The 22,059-nt window shown below is 45.7% G+C and overlaps 1 long non-coding RNA gene across 1 annotated transcript in view; it reads right to left on the bottom strand.

The window, feature by feature from the left end:
* Positions 1-535: 535 nt before the first annotated feature.
* Positions 536-22,059, bottom strand: part of LOC137351931 (uncharacterized) — a 65,321-nt gene continuing 43,797 nt past the window's right edge. The window contains exon 3 of the long non-coding RNA XR_010969598.1: positions 536-1,159. This is a non-coding gene — a long non-coding RNA (uncharacterized lncRNA). The remainder of the gene's footprint in view (positions 1,160-22,059) is intronic.

The raw sequence follows: 22,059 nt of genomic DNA, 5'->3' as shown, positions 1-22,059 counted from the left end.
AGTGCCTAATCGGCAAATGAGGTGCTGTTCCTCGCGCTTGTGTTGATGTTCACTAGAACACTGCAGCAGACAAAGGACAGACATGTGGGCATGAGAGCGGGGTCTGGGATGTTGAAATGGCCAGCAACCAGAAGCTTGGGGTCTTGCTTGCAGACTGAGCAGAGGTGTTCCGAAAAGCAGTCACCCAGTCTGCAGTTGATCTCCCCAATGTAGAGGAGACTGCATTGTAAGCAGCGAATACAGTATACTGTTACGACCAGATGAGCAATGACTTTGGCTGTTTTTACCTGGTCTTATTGTAACAGGGTTTGAGTTTAAACACACTGTTTTGAGCTCCCCCTTTGTGTGAACCCTTGTTCACAGTTTCCAATTATATGGCAAATAACTGAACACAAACAGGTTTTCTTTGGTTTAAAGCAGAAAGATGAAATTTATTAAACCTTAAACTCAAAATCTAATAAGGTGCACGCCTACGGATATATGACGTGCTCGCGCAAGCATACACACGCGATATAAACATGCAAAAAAGGGCCAGAAAAGAGCAGAAGAAAAGATAAGTAGAACAGTTTGAGACAATATCTTGTTACTGTTTCTCGAGGTTGCTGTAGTCCTTGATTGAAGATATGGCCTTGCGCTGCATTGGGGCCCAGTCGTCTTCTTATTCACGGAGGAAATCTTTCTCTCTTTTAGTTTCACGTATTTTCACAAGATTCAGTTCCATGGGAAGAGATGAAGCAGGCAGACAGGCAGGAGAGGAGATGTTCTTGCTTCAGTTCCAGGAGAGGTATTTACTCCATGAGCGCACGGTTTTGTCTCCGAATTCAAATCCCTTTGATGGGAGTTCAAATTCAAAAAACTCCCAGGTTGCCCCGCAGGTTAGTCATGTGACTAGTTCCTTATATGGAAGAGTCTCTTCACATCCTTTGTTGGAGGTTCAAATTTCTCTGCAACAGCCAGTTAGCCATGTGACTAAAACTGGTCTGACCACTTCTGTGGATTAAGGAAGCAATTGCTGGATCCCCATTGTTTCAACATTGTCTGTTACCATGGCAATGTATTTACAGTCAAGGCTTGCAATTTTAAGTTTTAATGTTCATGTGCCAAAATCATGTGTGTTTCAGTCTTGGCAGGTAGGGGGGTTTGCCTGACACCTCCACACCTAGGGAAATAAAATGCAATTTGAAGAAAATGGCGCATTAATTACAGAGTTTGAGAGAAATATAAGATACCGAAACAAAGCTAAGTATTTCTCTCATTCATTTCCATTCATTCACCAGTCTTGAAGCTCATTAAGATGGTCTGCTCTGGGAGGCCAGGGCTGCTTTAATTTCCCCCTTTTTTCCTCCAGGACAGTTAGCAGGGGGCGGGTCTATCCTGAACTCCCTGATTCAAGCAAAGACTTTTGACTTCAGGAGATGGGTCGTTCCCCTTTCCTCTGACTGTAGGGGAGGAGTCTCTGTTACTCTCCCCTTTGTTCTCTGGGACACTCCTACCTACAGGTATTTGTGCAGACTTAACTGCATTTTCCAGTGACCCTTTGACTAGGTGAGGCATCACCCTCACTGTTTCTCTGCCCCCTAGACAGCTCTCTTTGTCTCTGCAGGTTCCTGTAAATGCAGTTAGAAACTCTGGTGGGGTGCTTCTATTGTCTGCATTTACATAGGAGGATGTGGGGTCTAGCTTTTCACATTTTTCTGGGTTGGTTGACTGGGTGGTAGGGGTTTTCATTCGGGATTCTTCCCGGACTTCCTTTAACCTGCCCTCTGGGTCACTTTTTCGCCTTCTCTTTCTAAACTTTTGCCAGCCATATGCCTGCCTGTCCCCTTTTGTTCTCGGCGGGGGTCCCTTACAGTTCACCAGCCTTCTGCTGGAGGGTCCTCCTAACACCGGTACAGGACTTAGGGGTGCAGGTTTCACTGTAAGTTGGGGTTTCCCCTCAACCTGGCACATGTGGCAATTCCTGCAGTACTCCACCACATCCTTGTGGAGTTTTGGCCAGTCAAATTGCTGTCTTAAGCAGGCTTTGGTCTTTCGTATACCGGCATGTACAGCGACTGTAGTCTCGTGGGCCCTTCTTAATATTTCTCCCCGGTACCTCTGTGGCACCATTAACTGGTGAACTACTGTCTGCTCCTGGCCCCCAGGTCTGTGAGGAGAACTCCATTTCGTCATCAGTACCTCGTTCTTTAAAAAGTAGAAATCAGGGACTCCCTCAGCTTCACTTTCAGATTAGGCAGCCTGTGCTAACCCTCGCAATACTGGGTCGGCTCATTGAGCCTCACCTAGGGAAAGTCCATTTAATTCATTACCTGGATCTCCTAACTTTTCAAAGAAAGTCTTGGACAGGCAGACCTCATGGTCATTTGCCTGCAGTGTCAATGCAGTCTCCTCTGGGAGAGCTGGTTTGATCATGGCCTGACCCATTACACATTCAGGCACTCTGCAGGAGACTGTCACCTGCCACTGTCCTGTCTCTCTGACCTCCTACAGTCTTTTTTCACTACTGGGGGGGCTACCACCTTCACCCCTGCCAGATCATTACCTAGGAGCAGGTCAACCCCGTCTACAGGCAAACTAGGGACAATCCCTACAGTCACCGGTCCCGAAACTAGGTCGCACTCCAGGTGCACCCGGTGTACAGGTACAGACATACACTGCCCTCCAATACCATTCACCACCATTTTGGTGTTCACTGCACTCTCTGGTAAAAGGGATGTGGTGGCCCGTGTCCCAATAAATCACTATGGGCTTGCTTGCCCCACTCGAGGGATATGGGGTTACTTTCCCTTCAGATACAAAACCCTGATAACCTTCAGGAATCCTATTAACTTTTCCTGCACTGGCCGCAGTAAGCTTCATGGGTTGCACCCTTACTGCAGTCAAAGCCACAGCCCGTTCCATGTTTTCCATCAGACCCTCGTCTTCACTGAGCGGGTGTACCCGAATCAACCCTAAAATAAAAGCAAAATACTGCGGATGCTGGAAATCTGAAACAAAAACAAGAAATGCTGGAATCACTCAGCAGGTCTGGTAGCATCTGTGGAAAGAGAAGCAGAGTTAACGTTTCGGGTCAGTGACCCTTCTTCGGTTATCCACTTTGGTAGCAAAAACAGGAAGGCAGATTATCTGAACGGCGATAAACTGAGAGAAGGGAATATGCAGAGAGACCTGGGTGTTCTCGTACACCAGTCGCTGAAGGTAAGCATACAGGTGCAACAGGCAGTAAAAAAGGCAAATGGTATGTTGGCCTTCATAACTAGAGGATTCGAGTACAGGAGCAGGGATGTCTTGCTGCAATTATACAGGGCATTGGTGAGGCCACACCTGAAATATTGTGTGCAGTTTTGGTCTCCTTATCTGAGGAAGGATGTTCTTGCTATAGAGGGAGTGCAGCGAAGGTTTACCAAACTGATTCCTGGGATGGCGGGTCTGACGTATGAGGAGAGATTGAGTCGGTTAGGATTATATTGGCTGGAGTTCAGAAGAGTGAAGGGGAATCTCATAGAAACCTATAAAATTCTAACAGGACTTGACAGGGTAGATGCAGGAAGGATGTTCCCAATGGTGGGGGAGTCCAGAACCAGGGGTAATTGTCGAAGGATACGGGGTAAACCTTTCAGGACTGAGATGAGGAGAAATTTCTTCACCGAGAGAGTGGTGAGCCTGTGGAATTCGCTATCACAGCAAGCAGTTGAGGCCAAAACATTGTATGTTTTCAAGAAGCAGTTAGATATAGCTCTTGGGTCTAAAGGGATCAAAGGGTATGAGACAAAAGTGGGATCAGATATCTGGGTCATGTCGTTATCCAAAAGGAGGAGGTGTTGGATGTCTTGCAAAGTATTAAGGTAGGTAAGTCCCCAGGGCCTGATGGGATCGACCCCAGAATACTGAGGGAGGCAAGGGAAGAAATTGCTGGGGCCTTGACAGAAATCTTTGTATCCTCATTGGTTACAGGTGAGGTCCCAGAGGACTGGAGAATAGCCAGTGTTGTTCCTTTGTTTAAGAAGGGTAGCAAGGATAATCCAGGAAATTATAGTCCTGAGAGCCTTACGTCAGTGGTAGGGAAATTATTAGAGAGGATTCTTCGGGACAGGATTTACTCCCATTTGGAAACAAATGAACCTATTAGTGAGAGGCAGCATGGTTTTGTGAAGGGGAGATCGTGTCTCACTAATTAGATTGAGTTTTTTGAGGAAGTGACGAAGATGATTGATGAAGGAAGGGCAGTGGATGTTGTCTATATCGACTTCAGTAAAGCCTTTGACAAGGTCCCTCATGGCAGACTGGTACAAAAGGTGAAGTCACACGGGATCAGAGGTGAGCTGGCAAGATGGATACAGAACTGGCTCAGTCATAGAAGCGGAGGGGAGCAGTGGAAGGGTGCTTTTCTGAATGGAGGGCTGTGACGGCTGGTGTTCCATAGGGATCAGTGCTGGGACCTTTGCTGTTTGTATTATAAATGATTTGGAAGAAAATGTAGCTGGTCTGATTAGTAAGTTTGCGGATGACACTAAGGTTGGTGGAGTTGCGGATAGTGATGAGGATTGTCAGAGGATACAGCAGGATATAGATCGGTTGGAGACATGGGTGGAGAAATGGCAGATGGAGTTTAATCCGGACATATGTGAGGTAATGCATTTTGGAAGGTCTAATACAGGTGGGAAGTATACAGTAAATGGCAGAACCCTTAGGAGTATTGACAGGCAGAGAGATCTGGGCGTAATGGTCCACAGGTCACTGAAAGTGGCAACGCAGGTGGATAAGGTAGTCAAGAAGGCATATGGCATGCTTGCCTTCATTGGTCAGGGCATAGAGTATAAAAATTGACAAGTCATGCTGCAGCTGTACAGAACATTCGTTAGGCTACACTTAGAATATTGCGTGCAATTCTGGTCGCCACACTACCAGAAGGATGTGGAGGTTTTGGACAGGATACAGAAGAGGTTTACCAGGATGTTGCCTGGTCTGGAGGGCATTAGCTTTGAGGAGAGGCTGGATAAACTCGGATTGTTTTCACTGGAACGATGGAGGTGGAGGGGCGACATGATAGAGGTTTAAAAAGTTATGAGTGGCATGGACAGAGTGGATAGTCAGAAGCTTTTTCCCAGGGTGGAAGAGTCAGTTACTAGGGGACATAGGTTTAAGGTGCGAGGGGCAAAGTTTAGAGGGGTTGTGCGGGGTAAGTTCTTTACACAGAGGGTGGTGAGTGCCTGGAACTTGCTGCCAGGGGAGATGGTGGAAGCAGGTACGATAGCGACTTTTGAGAGGCATCTTGACAAATACATGAATAGGATGGTAATAGAGAGATACGGTCCCCGGAAGTGCAGAAGGTTTTAGTTTAGACAGGCATCAAGATCGGCGCAGGCTTGGAGGGCCAAATGGCCTGTTCCTGTGCTATACTGTTCTTTGGTCTTTGTTACGGAGTTGGATGATAAGCCATGATCATAATGAATGGCAGAGCAGGCTCGAAGGGCCGAATGGCCTACTCCTGCTCATTTTGTTAATGTATCGGATAAGATGAAGGATGAAATGAAACTGCGGAGCAGAACAGCTTTGAGATAAGGTGAGGCAGTGTTTCTAGAGAGCGAGATCGAGTGTGTACATGTGGCGGTGCATGGCACTGAGTGTGGATCTCAGGAAGCGGCGAGAGCAGCAGTCCGAGGAACGTTGTATATCTTGGAGATACCTGTAATCCTGGGTGGATTCAAAACATGAAGGGTGGAACTTCAGTTGGAACCATGTGGAATAAGTCAGAGCGAGAGACAGTCGCTGAGGAAGGAGATGTGGCTGTGAAAACAAATTTTGGTAGACACCTTTTCAAACACCAGGAGGGAAACAGCACCTCATTTGCCAATTAGGCACTCTACAGTCTTCCGGACTGAACATTGAGTTCACTCATTTCAGAGCATGACTGGCCCTTTTTTAAAATTTCATTCTTAATTTTTTTCACTATATGCCTGCCTTTAACTGGGTTTTTCATGTTTGTGCTTTTGGCTAGGGCTGTTCATATTCTGTCGTTAACACTCTCTCTGCACTAATGCTTTGTCTTTCACCACACCATTAGCACACTCTCCTTGCCATTGCCCCATGACCGCCTTGTCAGTTAATCTCTCTGGCCCTCTGTCCTATCACACACCTTCCCTTTTGTTCTCTTCCCCCCCACCACCTCCGTTTTACTTGCTTATAACCTATTACATTTCTAACCTTTGCCAGTTCTGATGAAAGGTCACAGACCTGAAACGTTAACTCTGCTTCTCTCTCCACAGATGCTGCCAGACCTGCTGAGTATTTCCAGCACTTTGTTTTTATTTGTGTGACAGAAATCACACATGCCAAATGGAAAATATTAATTTTGTCGTATGGAACTCTGTTTGAGACTTTTTACTGGACATTACAAATAACTTTGGAAGCAGCAGAACAGAACAGCTAAAGATGGCCACACACGGCTGGGGGACAGAGATAATTACAAAGTCCAGCAAGAACAACAGGGTGCACTCTGATTCAATTACCTAGAGTAGGTTTTGTCAATAGTGGTGATCAAAAGCCATCAACACCCTTTGACTTTAAAAGAACCAAACCCCCCCCCACCACCCTATGCCCTGTACCAAGAACGTCTGAAGAATTTTGAATTTCAAAAAACCTTCCAGAAACTTCCGCTTTCAAACAAAGAGGTAGTCATATGACATACCTGCTTGTGTAACACTGAGTTGTGAATTGTGCCTTTGAAAGTAAATGAACTGAACTCCAAGAAGAAAGCACCTCTCTCTCTGTTTCCCTCTCCAGCAAAGTCCCAGGAAGGCCTCGGCTGTGGCTAAACTTCAAATCTACAGACGCTTATAGGCAACAACCAAGAAGATGGATAAAGCCTCTCTTCGGTCTTCTGGAACCAGAGATTTAAGCCCGAATTGTGCACGTGGCCCCAGCGAGGTCTTCAAGACTTTAGTTTCAACCAAGGACATTGAAACTCAGTATTTGAATTCCATTTATTATGGGCTTTACTTCAACCTCCCAATTCTTTTTCCCCTCTGTATCTATTGGTGTGTGTATGCCTCTCGTATGAATGTGAGCGAGGATGCATCACATATTTTAGTAATTTTAACCAGTTTAGAGTGATAAGGTTGATAAATTTACATCTCATTTAAACTCAAGAAAACATGTGAGAACCCGGTGAAAAAGCGAATCTGTAGGAAAATAGCTGTTCCCAACGTCAGTAGCTGTCAGCTTAAAACTGACAGCACGATGTTTTAAAAAGGCCACTTGGTAAAAAGAAGACAACGGGAAATTTCTAATATCCAGTCATGGTGATGATGAGGAATGTCCCCGGGAACAGTTTACATCCATGAACCGGTTGGAAACATTTGGCAGGCCGGATCCTGGCCCACGGGCTGAATGTTGCACAACCCTGCATTAGAGGCTCTATAAAAGCGTCAAGATTTCAAACCACACAGAGTGAGGGCTGTACAGAGAGGACACTTCTCTGGAGTAAGACATAGTCAGAGTGTAAAGGTGGGAATTTGGTTCAAATGGGAATTTGGTTCCAGCATAGAAGGTAAGTCATTGGTTGGTGAACATTTTCTCTTTTCTAAACTAAGGAATTTTAATTGGGGTTATTATAACATTAATTGGAATAGTAACCATAAGAATCTTCTCAGACTCAGGTGCTTTATTACTAAGAAAAATACATAATTAACACATAATAATGCTGGCAGGGCAGGTGATGTGTTGCAGCTGCAGTAGGTGGGAGCTGGTGGACTCCAGTGTGACATATGGCAAGCATGTCTGCAGTAAGTGTCAGCAGCTCGACGAGCTTCAGCTCAGATTCAGTGAGCTGGAGGCCAAGCTACAGATACTGCGGTGCATCAGGGAGGGGGAAAGCTACCTGGACACTTGGTTCCAGAAGGCAGTCACACCCCTTAGGATAGGGTCAACTGATTTGGTAAGTCTTCAGGGAGAGGAAGGTGTGACTGTGAGTCAGCCAGGTAAGGGGATCGAGAAGCTGGGAGTGGAGTTGCCTCAGCCCTTGCAATTGAGCAACAAGTTTGAGGTCCTTGCAGCTTGTATGGACAAGATCGAGGGCTGTAGTGTGGATGAGCAGACTGGCCATGCACCATGGTACAGGAAGCTATTCAAGTGGTGGGAGTTAAAAGGAATTTAATGGTAGTAGGGGACTGTATAGTCAGGAGATAGACACAATTCTCAGCAGCCAAGATCGAGAATCCAGAAGATTATATTGCCTGCCCGGTGTCAAGGTTCAGGACATCTGTTCACGACTGGAGTGGAACTTGCAGTAGGAGGATAAGGATCCAGTTGTCATGATCCATAAAGGTACCTAGGGCATAGATAGGACTAGGAAACAGGTTCTGCATATGGAGTATGAGGAGCTAGGCACTAAATTAAAAAGCAGAACCTCAAAGGTAATAATCTCTGAATCATTACCTGAGGCACATGTAAATTGGCATAGGGTAAATAAGATTAAAGAGGTGAATGCGCAGCTCAAAGACTGGTGTGGCAGAAGCAGGTTCTGGTTCATGGAGCACTGGCAGCAGTGCTGGGGAAAGTGGGGGCTGTACCCTTTGGACGGACTTCACCTGAACTGTGCTGGGACCGGTGTTCTAGTGAATCATATAACTAGGGAAGTAGAGAGGGCTTTAAACTAAGTAGAGGGGGAAGGGATCATGTAGGGGAAGATTGAGTAAATTAAAGGGAAATGACATGGCAATAGATCAAAGTAGCAATAAAGGTAATAATAATGAGTCTGGCAGGAAGGGACACTGACTGCAAACTTAAGAATGTGCCAGCAGATAAGGCCAGAGTTTACAAAAACAGTAAAAAAAAAAAATGGATAAAGGGCTCTGAATCTGAATGTCCACAGCATTTGCAATAAAACAGATGAATTGTCAGCTCAAATATAAATTCACATGTATGACCTGATAACCATTAGAGAGACGTGGCTACAAGGTAACCAAAGCTGGGACCTGAATATCCAAGGATACATGACATTCAGGAAGGACAGGAAGCTGGGGATAGGTGGTGGTTCAGCTCTGTCAATTAAAGAGGACACTAGTGAGAGATGATCTTAGTTCTAAAGATCAAGATGTAGAATCAGTTTGGGTGGAACTAAGGAACAGCAAGGGGCAAAAAACATTGGTGAGAGTTGTTTATAGGCCACCAATCAGCAGTGGTAATCACAGTATAAATCAGGAAATTAGAAGTGTGTGTAACAAGGGTAATACAGGAATCATGGGGAATTTCAATGTACATATAGACTAGGTAAACCTAATTAGTGCTAATGTTGTGGAGGAGAAATTCTTGCAATGTATGCAAGATAATTTTCTAGAGCAGTATGTTGAGGAACCAACTAGGGAACGGGCTATTTTAGGTCCAGTATTATGCAATGAAAGAGGGATAAATTAATAATCTTATTGCAAAGGAGCTTTTAGGAAAGAGTGACCATAACATGATAGAATTTTACATTACGTTTGAAAGTGATGTAGTTCAATCAGAAACTAGGGTCTTAAATCTAAGCAAGCGAACTATGAAGGTATGAGGGGCAAATTGACTGTAGCGGATTGGGAAACTATGTTAAAAGGTATGATGGTAGATAGGCAATGGCTAACATTTAAAGAACTAATACATAGTTTACAACAAGAATACATTCCTTTAATGCACAAATATCCAGCAAGAAAAGAGTTCCAACCGTAGCTAACAAAAGAAATCAAGGATGTATTAGATCAAAGGAAGAGACATATAAATTTGCCCAAAAAAAACGGTAAGCCTGAGGACTGGGAGTATTTTAGAATTCTGCAAAGGAGGACCAAGAAAAAGATTAAGAAAGGGAAAATAGAATATGAGAGTAAACTAGCGAGAAACATAAAAACGGACTGTAAAAGCTTCTGTAGGTATGGAAAAAGGAAAAGATTAACAGAAACCAATGTGGGCCCATTACAAGCAGAGTCAGGAGAATTTATAATGGGGAATAAGGAAATTGCAGAGAAACTAAACAAATACTCTGTGTCTGTCTTCATGGAGGAAAATACTAAAAATCTCCCTGAACTAATGGAGAATCAAGGGACTAGTGTAAATGAGGAAATACAAGGTAATAATTAGTAAATTTGACCACCTACGGCAAAAGTGCGAAGAGAAATGCAGACTGGTTTCAATCTCATAATGAAGAGCTGGAACCTGTCATAGCCGCTAAGCGCATTGCACTTTTGAACTACAAGAAAGCCCCCAGCGATTTAACATCCGCAGCACTTAAAGCAGCCAGAAGTACTGCACAAAGAACAGCTAGGCGTTGCGCAAACGACTACTGGCAACACCTATGCAGTCATATTCAGCTGGCCTCAGACACCGGAAACATCAGAGGAATGTATGATGGCATGAAGAGAGCTCTTGGGCCAACCATCAAGAAGATCACCCCCCTCAAATCTAAATCGGGGGACATAATCACTGACCAACGCAAACAGATGGACCGCTGGGTTGAGCACTACCTAGAACTGTACTCCAGGGAGAATGCTGTCACTGAGACTGCCCTCAATGCAGCCCAGCCTCTACCAGTCATGGATGAGCTGGACATACAGCCAACCAAATCGGAACTCAGTGATGCCATTGATTCCCTAGCCAGCGGAAAAGCCCCTGGGAAGGACAGCATTACCCCTGAAATAATCAAGAGTGCCAAGCCTGCTATACTCTCAGCACTACATGAACTGCTATGCCTGTGCTGGGACGAGGGAGCAGTACCCCAGGACATGCGCGATGCCAACATCATCACCCTCTATAAAAACAAAGGTGACCGCGGTGACTGCAACAACTACCGTGGAATCTCCCTGCTCAGCATAGTGGGGAAAGTCTTTGCTCGAGTCGCTCTGAACAGGCTCCAGAAGCTGGCCGAGCGCGTCTACCCTGAGGCACAGTGTGGCTTCCGTGCAGAGAGATCGACTATTGACATGCTGTTCTCCCTTCGTCAGATACAGGAGAAATGCCGTGAACAACAGATGCCCCTCTACATTGCTTTCATTGATCTCACCAAAGCCTTTGACCTCGTCAGCAGACGTGGTCTCTTCAGACTACTAGAAAAGATCGGATGTCCACCAAAGCTACTAAGTATCATCACCTCATTCCATGACAATATGAAAGGCACAATTCAACATGGTGGCTCCTCATCAGAGCCCTTTCCTATCCTGAGTGGTGTGAAACAGGGCTGTGTTCTCGCACCCACACTTTTTGGAATTTTCTTCTCACTGCTGCTTTCACATGCGTTCAAATCCTCTGAAGAAGGAATTTTCCTCCACACAAGATCAGGGGGCAGGTTGTTCAACCTTGCACGTCTAAGAGCGAAGTCCAAAGTACGGAAAGTCCTCATCAGAGAACTCCTCTTTGCTGACGATGCTGCTTTAACATCTCACACTGAAGAATGCCTGCAGAGTCTCATCGACAGGTTTGCGTCTGCCTGCAATGAATTTGGCCTAACCATCAGCCTCAAGAAAACGAACATCATGGGGCAGGATGTCAGAAATGCTCCATCCATCAATATTGGCGACCATGCTCTGGAAGTGGTTCAAGAGTTCACCTACCTAGGCTCAACTATCACCAGTAACCTGTCTCTAGATGCAGAAATCAACAAGCGCATGGGTAAGGCTTCCACTGCTATGTTCAGACTGGCCAAGAGAGTGTGGGAAAATGGCGCACTGACACGGAACACAAAAGTCCGAGTGTATCAGGCCTGTGTCCTCAGTACCTTGCTCTACGGCAGCGAGGCCTGGACAACGTATGCCAGCCAAGAGCGACGTCTCAATTCATTCCATCTTCGCTGCCTTCGGAGAATACTTGGCATCAGGTGGCAGGACTATATTTCCAACACAGAAGTCCTTGAAGCGGCCAACATCCCCAGCTTATACACACTACTGAGTCAGCGGCGCTTGAGATGGCTTGGCCATGTGAGCCGCATGGAAGATGGCAGGATCCCCAAAGACACATTGTACAGCGAGCTCGCCACTGGTATCAGACCCACCGGCCGTCCATGTCTCCGTTATAAAGACGTCTGCAAACGCGACATGAAATCGTGTGACATTGATCACAAGTCGTGGGAGTCAGTTGCCAGCATTCGCCAGAGCTGGCGGGCAGCCATAAAGACAGGGCTAAATTGTGGCGAGTCGAAGAGACTTAGTAGTTGGCAGGAAAAAAGACAGAGGCGCAAGGGGAGAGCCAACTGTGCAACAGCCCCAACAAACAAATTTCTCTGCAGCACCTGTGGAAGAGCCTGTCACTCCAGAATTGGCCTTTATAGCCACTCCAGGCGCTGCTTCACAAACCACTGACCACCTCCAGGCGCGTATCCATTGTCTCTCGAGATAAGGAGGCCCAAAAGAGAAAGAGAATTAGTAAAAAATAGTACTAGAGAAATTAATGGGATCGAAACTGGATAAATCCCCTGGACCTGATGATCTACATCCCAGAGTGTTGAAAGAGGTGGTTGCAGAGATAGTAGATGCATTGGAAGTCATCTTTCAAAGTTCTATAGATTCTGGAATGGTTCCTGCAGATTGGAAGGTGGCAATTGCAACCCCACGATTTAAAAAAGGAGGGAGAGAAAACAGGGAACTACAGACCTGTCAGTCTAACATCAATCATAGGGAAAATTCTGGAATCTATAATAAAGGATGTGGTAACAGGACATTTAGAAAATAATGGCAGGATTGGGCAGAGTCAACAGAGATGTATGAAAGGGAAATCATGTTTACAACCTGTTGGAGATTTTTGAGGATGTAACTAGCAGAATAAGGGGCAACCGGTGGTTGTGGTATATTTAGATTTTCAGAAAACTTTTGATAAGGTACTGCACATGAGGTTAGTAAACAAAATTAGAGCACATGGGATTGGGGGTAAAATACTGGATTGAGAACTGGTTAACGGACAGGAAACAGAGAGTAGGAATGGACCATTCTCAGGTTGGCAGGCTGTGATTAGTGGGGCACTGAAAGAATCAGTGCTTGGGCCCTAAATATTCACAATTTATATCAATAATTTGGATGTGCAGATGACTGAAAAGTGGGTGGAAGTGTGAATTGTAAGGAGAATGCAAAGATTCTTCAAGGGGATTTGCAGAGGCTAAGGGAGTGGGAAAAAATTTGGTAGATGGAATACAATGTGGAGAAATATGAGGTTAGCCACTTTGGTAGGAAAAACAGAAATACAGAGTATTTCTTAAATGTTGAGAGGCTGAGAAGTGTTGAACTTCAAAAGGAGTTGGGTGTCCTTGTTCATGAGTCACTGTAAACTAACATGCAGAAACAGCAAGTAATTAAGAAGGCAAATGGTATGTTGGCCTTCATTGCAAGAGGATTTGAGTGTAGGAGTAAAGATGTCTCACTGAAATTAGACAGAGCCTTGGTGAGACCGCACCAGGAGTATTGTGTACAGTTTTTGGCTCCTTACCTAGGAGAGATACACTTGCCACAGAAGGGGTGCAAGGAAGGATCACCAAACTAATTCCTGGGATGGAGGGATTGTCCTATGAGGAAAGATTTAATAGACTGGGCCTTTATTCTCTGGAGTTTAGAATGGAGTTTCATTGCATAAGGGTAGGCGGTGGCGTAGTGATATTATCACTGGACTAGTAACCCAGAGACCCAGGGTATTTCTCTGGGGACATGGGTTCGAATCCCACCACAGCAGAAGGTGGAATTTGAATAAAATTAATAAATCTGGAATTAAAAGCTAGTCCAATGATGGCCATGAAACCATTGTCGATTGTTGTAAAAACCCACTTGGTTCACTAATGTCCTTTGGGGAACGAAACCTGCTGCCCTTACCTGGTCTGGCCTACATGTGACTCCAGACCCACAGCAATGTGGTTAACTCTTACATGCCCTCTGAAATGGCCCAGCAAGCCACTCAGTTGTACCTAACCGCTATAAAGTTAATAAAAAGGAATGAAACTGGACAGACCCCCGGCATCGACAGGGGCACCGGAAACGACAACGGCAAAGCCAGCCCTGTCGACCCTGCAAAGTCCTCCTTACTAACATCTGGGGGCTTGTGCTGAAGTTGGGAGAGCTGTCCCACAAAATAGTCAAGCAACAGCCTGACATAGTCATACTCACGGAATCATACCTTACAGACAATGTCTCAGACACTGCAATCACTATCCCTGGGTATGTCCTGTCCCACCGGCAGGACAGACCCAGCAGAGGTGGTGGCACAGTGGTATACAGTAGGGAGGGAGTTGCCCTGGGAGTCCTCAACATCGACTCCGGACCCCATGAAGTCTCATGGCATCAGGTCAAACATGGGCAAGGTAACCTCCTACTCATTACTACCTACCGCCCTCCCTCAGCTGATGACTCAGTACTCCACCATGTTGAACAACACTTGGAGGAAGCACTGAGGGTGGCAAGGGCACAAAATGTACTCTGGGTGGGGGACTTCAATGTCCATCACCAAGAGTGGCTCGGCAGCACCACTACTGACCGAGCTGGCTGAGTCCTAAAGGACATAGCGCTAGACTGGGTCTGCGGCAGGTGGTGGGGGAACCAACACAAGGGAAAAACATACTTGACCTCGTCCTCACCAATCTGCCTGCTGCAGATGCTTCTGTCCATGACTGTACTGGTAAGAGTGACCACCACACAGTCCTTGTGGAGACAAAGTCCTGCCTTCACATTGAGGATATACCGTCCATCGTGTTGTGTGGCACGATCACCATGCTAAATGGGATAGATTTCCAACAGATCTAGCAATGCAAAAATGGGCATCCATGAGGCGCTGTGGGCCATCAGCAGCAGCAGAATTTTACTCAACCACAATCTGTAACCTCATGGCCCGGCATATCCCCCACTCTACCATTACCATCAAGCCAGGAGACCAACCCTGGTTCAATGAAGAGTGCAGGAGGGCATGCCAGGAGCAGCACCAGGCATACCTCAAAATGAGGGGTCAACCTGGTGAAGCTACAACACAGGACTATCTGCGTGTCAAACTGCGTAAGCAGCATGCGATAGACAGAGCTAAGCGATCCCATAACCAATGGATCAGATCTAAGCTCTGCAGTCCTGCCACATCCAGCCATGAATGGTGGTGGACAATTAAACAACTAACTGGAGGAGGTGGCTCCACAAATATCCCATCCTCAATGATGGGGGAGCCAGCACATTAGTGCGAAAGATAAGGCTGAAGCATTTGCAACAATCTTCAGCCAGAAGTGCCGAGTTGATGATCCATCTCGGCCTCCTCCTGAAGTCCCCAGCATCACAGATGCCAGACTTCAGCCAATTCGATTCACTCCACGTGATATCAAGAAACGACTGAAGGCACTGGACACTGCAAAAGCTATGGGCCCTGACAATATTCCGGCAATAGTACTGAAGACCTGTGCTCCAGGACTTGCAGCGCCCCTAGCCAAGCTGTTCCAGTACAGCTACAACACTGGCATCTACCCTGCAATGTGGAAAATTGCCCAGGTATGTCCTGTACACAAAAAGCAGGACAAATCCAACCCAGCCAATTACCGCCCTATCAGCCCACTCTCTATTATCAGTAAAGTGATGGAAGGTGTCATCAACAGTGCCATCAAGCGGCACTTGCTTAGCAATAACCTATTCAGTGACGCTCAGTTAAGTTTCTTCCAGGGCCACTCAGCTCCTGACCTCATTACATCCTTGGTTCAAACATCGACAAAAGAGCTGAACTCAAGAGGTGGGGTGAGAGTGACTGCCCTTGACATCAAGGCAACATTTGACCGACTATGGCATCAAGGAGCCCTAGAAAAACTGAGGTCAATGGGAATCAGGGGAAAACCCTCCACTCCTGGAGTCATACCTAGCGCAAAGGAAGATGGTTGTGGTTGTTGGAGGTTAATCATCTGAGCTCCAGGACATCACTGCAGGAGTTCCTCAGGGTAGTGTCCTAGGTCCAACCATCTTCAGCTGCTTCATCAATGACCTTCCTTCAATCATAAGGTCAGAGTTGGGGATGTTAACAGATGATTGCACGATGTTCAGCACCATTCGTGACTCCTCAGATACTGAAGCAGTCCGTGTAGAAGTGCAGCAAGACCTGGACAATATCCAGGCTTGGGCTGATAAGTGGCAAGTAACATTCGCGCCACACAAGTGCCAGGCAACAACCATCTCCAACAAGAGAGAATCTAACCATCTCCCCTTGACATTCAACAGCATTACCATCGCTGAATCCCTCACTATCAACATCCTAGGGGTTACCATTGACCAGAAACTGAACTGGAGTAGCCACATAAATACCATGGCTACAAGAGCAGGTCAGAGGCTAGGAATCCTGAGGCGAGTAACTCACCTCCTGAGTCCCCAAAGCCTGTCCACCATCTACAAGGCACAAGTCAGGAGTGTGATGGAATACTCTCCACTTGCCTGGATGGGTGCAGCTCCAACAACACTCAAGAAGCTCGACACCATCCAGGACAAAGCAGCCCACTTGATTGGCACCCCATCTAGAAACATTCACTCCCTCCACCATCGACGCACAGTGGCAGCAGTGTGTACCATCTACAAGATGCACTGCAGAAATGCACCAAGGCTCCTTAGACAGCACCTTCCAAACCCGCGACCTCTACCAACTAGAAGGACAAGGGCAGCAAATACATGGGAACACCACCACCTGCACGTTCCCCTCCAAGTCACACACCATCCTGACTTGGAACTATATCGCCGTTCCTTCACTGTCGCTGGGTCAAAATCCTGGAACTCCCTTCCTAACAGCACTGTGGGTGTACCTACCCCAAATGGACTGCAGCAGTTCAAGAAGACAGTTCAACACCACCTTCTCAAGGGCAATTAGGGATGGGCAATAAATGCTGACCTGGCCTGCGTCGCCCATATCCCATGAATGAATAAAAAAAAATCTCATTCAAACATACAAAATTCTTAGAGCTCAACAGAGTAGATGCAGGAAGGATGTTTCTTCTGGCAAGGGAGTCTAGAACCAGGTGACAGTCTCAAAATAAGGGGCAAGCCATTTAGGACTGAGATGAGGTGGAATTTCTTCACTCAGAGGGTGGTGAACCTTTGGAATTCTCTCCCAGAAGGCTAGGAGACTGTGGAGGCTCAAGTGTTGAGTACGTTCAAGACTGATACCATAGAAACAGAGAAAAATAGGAGCAGGAGTAGGCCATTTGGCCCTTCGGCCTGCACCGCCATTCAATATGATCATGGCTGATCATCCAAACTCAGTACCGTGTTCCCACTTTCTCCCCGTATCCCCTGATCCCTTTAGCCCCAAGACCTATATCTAACTAATTCTTGAATATATTTAATGATTTGTCCTCAACTGCTTTCTGTGGTAGAGAATTCCACAGGTTCACCACTCACTGGGTGAAGAAATCCCTCCTCATCACAGTCCTAAATGGCTTACCCCTTATCCTTAGACTGCGATCCCTGGTCCTGGACACCCCTGCCATCGGGAACATCCTGCCTGCATCTAGTCTGTCCAGTCCTGTTAGGATTTTGTAGATCCCCTCTCATTCTTCTAAACTCTGGCAAATACAAGCCTATTCAACCCAAATCTCTCTTCAGACGTCAGTCCTACCATCCCAGGAATCAGTCTGGTGAACCTTAGCTGCACTCCCTCCATAGCAAGAACATCATTCCTCAGATAAGGAGACCAAAACTGTACACAGTACTCCAGATGTGGTCTCACTAAGGCCTTGTATAATTGCAGCAAGACACCCTTGCTCCTGTACTCGAATCCTCTGGCTATGAAGGCCAACATACCAGTCACCTTCTTAACTGCCTGCTGCGCCTTCATGCTTACTTTCAGCGACTGGTGCACAAGGACACCCAGGTCTCGCTGCACCTCCCCCCTTCCCCCCGTTCAGATAATAATCTGCCTGTGTTTGCCACCAAAGTGGATAACCTCACATTTATCCACACTATACTGCATCTGCCATGTATTTGCCCACTCACTCAACCTGTCCAAACCACACTGCAGCTTCTCTGCATCCTCCTCACAGCTCACTCTCCCACCCAGCTTTGTGTCTTCTGCAAACTTTGATATATTACATTTAATTTCCTCATCTATATCATTAATATATATTGTGAAAATCTGGGGTCCTAGCACTGATCCCTGTGGTACCCCACTAGCCACTGTCTGCCACTCAGAAAAAGACCCGTTTATTCCTACTCTTTGTTTCCTGTCTGCCAACCAGTTCTCTATCCATGTCAGTACCTTACCCCAATCCCATGTGCTTTAATTTTGCACGCCAATCTCTTATGTGGGACCTTACCGAAAGCCTTCTGAAAGTCCAAATACACCACATCCACGGGTTCTCCCTTATCTATTCTACCAGTTACATCCTCAAAAAATTCCAGTAGATTTGTCAAGCATGATTTCCCTTTCGTAAAAAAAGATCGATCGATCTTGTCAGGGAACCCCCACCTGCTAAGACGGATGCACACATTATTTTGCCACATGAACAAAAACTTAAAATTGCAAGCCCTGACTGGAAGGACATTTGCATAGTACCATACAATGTTGAAATCATGGGGACCCATAGTTGCTTCTCCAATATTTTGAAGTGGTCAGATCAGTTTTAGTCACATGACTAACTGGCTGTTGCAGAGGTTTGAACTGAGAGTTTTAAATTGGAGAAAACAGGATTTTAACGGAGACAAAGCCGTGTGCTCATGGAGTAAAGATCACTCCTGGAACTGAAGCAAGAAGACCTCTCTCCTGCCAGCTTCCATCTCCTTCCCACGGAACTGAATCTTGCAAAAACACGTGAAGCTCAAAGAGAGAAAGGTTTACTACATGAACAAGGTTTTAAGAAGACTACTGGGCCCAATTTAGCACCTTCACCCGAGGACTACTCTTATCCACAAGTACCTTAAAACTTATGGAATTATGGTCACTGTTCCTGAAATGCTCCCCTACTGAAACTTCGACCACCTGGCCGGGCTCATTCCCCAATACCAGGTCCAGTACGGCCCCATCCCTAGTTGGACTATCTACATATTGTTTCAAGAAGCTCTCCTGGATGCTCCTTACAAATTCTTCCCCATCCAAGCCCCGAGCACTAAGTGAGTCTCAGTCAATATAGGGGAAGTTAAAATCACCCACCACTACAACCCAGTTACCTTTACATCTTTCCAAAATCTGTCTACATATCTGCTCCTCTACCTCCCGCTGGCTGTTGGGAGGCACGTAGAAAACCCCCAACATCGTGACTGCACCCTTCCTATTCCTGAGCTCCAGCCATATTGCCTCGCTGCATGACCCCTCCGAGGTGTCCTCCCGCAGTACAGCTGTGATATTCTCCTTAACCAGTAATGCAACTCCCCCACCCCTTTTACATCCCCCTCTATCCCGCCTGAAGCTTCTAAATCCTGGAACATTTAGCTGCCAATCCTGTCCTTCCCTCAACCAAGTCTCTGTAATAGCAACAACATCATAGTTCCAAGTCGCCTCTTACTCTTCTAAATTCCAGCAGATACAAACCTAGCCTGTCCAATCTTTCCTCGTAAGACAGGCCATCCATTCCAGGTATTAGTCTAATAAACCTTCTCTGCACTGCCTCGAATGCATTTACGTGTTTCCTTAAATAAGGAGACCAGTACTGTACACAGTACTCCAGATGTGGTCTCACCAATGCCCTGCATAGCTAAAGCATAACCTCCCTACTTTTGTATTCAATTCCCCTTGCGATAAACGATAACATACTATTAGCTTTCCTAATTACGTGCTGACCTTTTGCGATTCATGCACTAGTACACCCAGATCCCTCTGCATCTCAGAGCTCTGCAATCTCCCACCATTTAGATAATATGCTTCTTTTTTATTCTTCCTGCCCAAGTGGACAATTTCCCACTTTCCCATTTTATACTCTATTTTCCAGGTCTTTGCCCACACACTTTACCTATCTATATCCCTTTGTAGCCTCCTTATGTCCTCTTCACAAGCTACTTTCCTACCTATCTTTGTTTCATCAGCAAATTTAGCAACCATACCTTCGGTCCCTTCATCTAAGTCATTTATATATATTGTAAAAGCTGAGGCCCCAGCACTGATCCCTGTGGCACACCATTCGTTACATCTTGCCAACCAGAAAATGACCCATTTATGCCTACTCTCTGTTTCCTGTCAGCTAACCAATCTTCTATCCATGCCAATATGTTACCCCCTACACCATGTGCTTTTATTGTCTGCAATAACCTTTGATGTGGCACCTTATCAAATGCCTTCTGGAAATCTCAGTACAAAACATCCACCCTTTATTCACAGCGCATATAACTTCCTCAAAGAACTCCATAAAATTGGTTAAACATGATTTCCCTTTCACAAAGCCATGTTGACTCTGTCTGATTACCTTGAATTTTTCTAAATGCCCTGCTATAACATCTTTAATAATAGCTTCTAACATTTTCCCTCAGACAGATGTTAAACTAACTGGCCTGTAGTTTCCTGCTTTCTGTCTCCCTCCCTTTTTGAATAAAGGAGTTACATTCGCTATTTTCCAATCTAAAGGAACCTTCCCCGAATCTAGGGAATTTTGGAAAATTAAATCTAACTCATCAACTATCTCATTAGCCACTTCTTTCTACACCCTAGGTTACGGGGTTGGTGCAGGAAAATGGTGTTGAAGTAGAAGATCAGCCACGATCTCATTGAATGGTGGAGCAGGCGCGAAGGGCTGAATGACCTGCTCCTGTTCCTATTTCTTATATTCTTATGTTGAGAGAGAAAATAGAGAAACACTCGCTAATCAATCACTCACCCGCTTTCCTGTGACATTACACTTTGATTTTTTTTCTTGGTTTCCTCTCGCAGTGCTCTCGCTCCCTCTCTGCTGCTGCTTCCACTATGCTCTCCACTATATAACAGTTCTTGTACAACTGTTCTGAAGATTACATTAAATGGCAAACAAGTAAAATAACCTGGTTCCTAAGCCTGGAGTGATTAGTTTCAGCTCTCTGGGCTACCATTAAATCGAATGGACTTTCGACTGTCCCGAAAGCACGATTGGAGGGGCCAGGATCTATCCGTATACTATTCCACTACCTTGGACTGCACGTAAACAGTATCCCGACATGATACCACCATGCTTGAGGTGTTTACACCATGCTATGTTCCTATATTCTAACCTAATAGTCTCCAACTCTGTCCTACAAGCATTGTTTATTGTACTGTAATGTGTAGACCAATCTGTATTTTTTACTGTGGTATGTGGTGACTTATTCACATGGCTCAACTCATTTTGTTCACACAGAAACAAAAAAGGTCCCTTTTTCTCCACTTTTGACTTCATCATTTAAACCACTTTAAAATATTCTAAGACTTACCCTTCAAGCTCTTTTACTTGGTAACATATTGTCACTTCTGCCCCAAAACAGCAAGATACTATTGGCCTTGTGCAGAACTTTTCCCTGCATACCAATGCTAACATATGTTCCTTTGCTCTTTGTGAAGGTTTTTCTGACATGATGCCCCCAATAGAGATAAGCAGGAAGCTGAAACTCACACAAGCAGTGGTCTGGGACAGACTTGATAGATCTTCTCCTGTCTGCCATTTTTGTAATGGAAGGTCAGGACATATCATTTAGGGAGGCACCTGGGAGTTTCAACAACACTCCCACACTTCTCACCATCCTTGCTGGTTTATCTCCAATTTGGCTTCCATTCTGCCCATAGTTTTAAAACTATGATTATTACTCTCCTCATCCTGCTCGACTTTTCTGCTACCTTGAACATCATCCTCCTCCAACAACATTCATCTATAGTTGAACGCACTGTCCTTCCCTCCTTCTGCTCTTACCTTACTCAACACAGGCACTTTCACTACTGGTGTACCCATGGATTGTGGCAGATGGTGAGAGAACCAACAGAAGAGAATAGCCTACTCGTCAATCTCACCAATCTACCTGCCGCAGGTGCATCTGTCCATGGCGGTATTGATAGGAATGACCATTGCACAGTCCTTGTGGAGACCAAGTCCTGCCTTCACCCTAAGGATACCGTTCCTTTTGTCATATAGCACAATCACCATGCTAAATGTGATGGATTAAGAACAGATTCAAATTTGGACATCCGTGAGGT

Source organism: Heterodontus francisci, chromosome 37, assembly GCF_036365525.1.
Source record: "Heterodontus francisci isolate sHetFra1 chromosome 37, sHetFra1.hap1, whole genome shotgun sequence".
In the NCBI taxonomy this organism is placed as follows: Eukaryota; Metazoa; Chordata; class Chondrichthyes; order Heterodontiformes; family Heterodontidae; genus Heterodontus; species Heterodontus francisci.
This window is presented reverse-complemented; position numbering and strand designations above follow the sequence as displayed.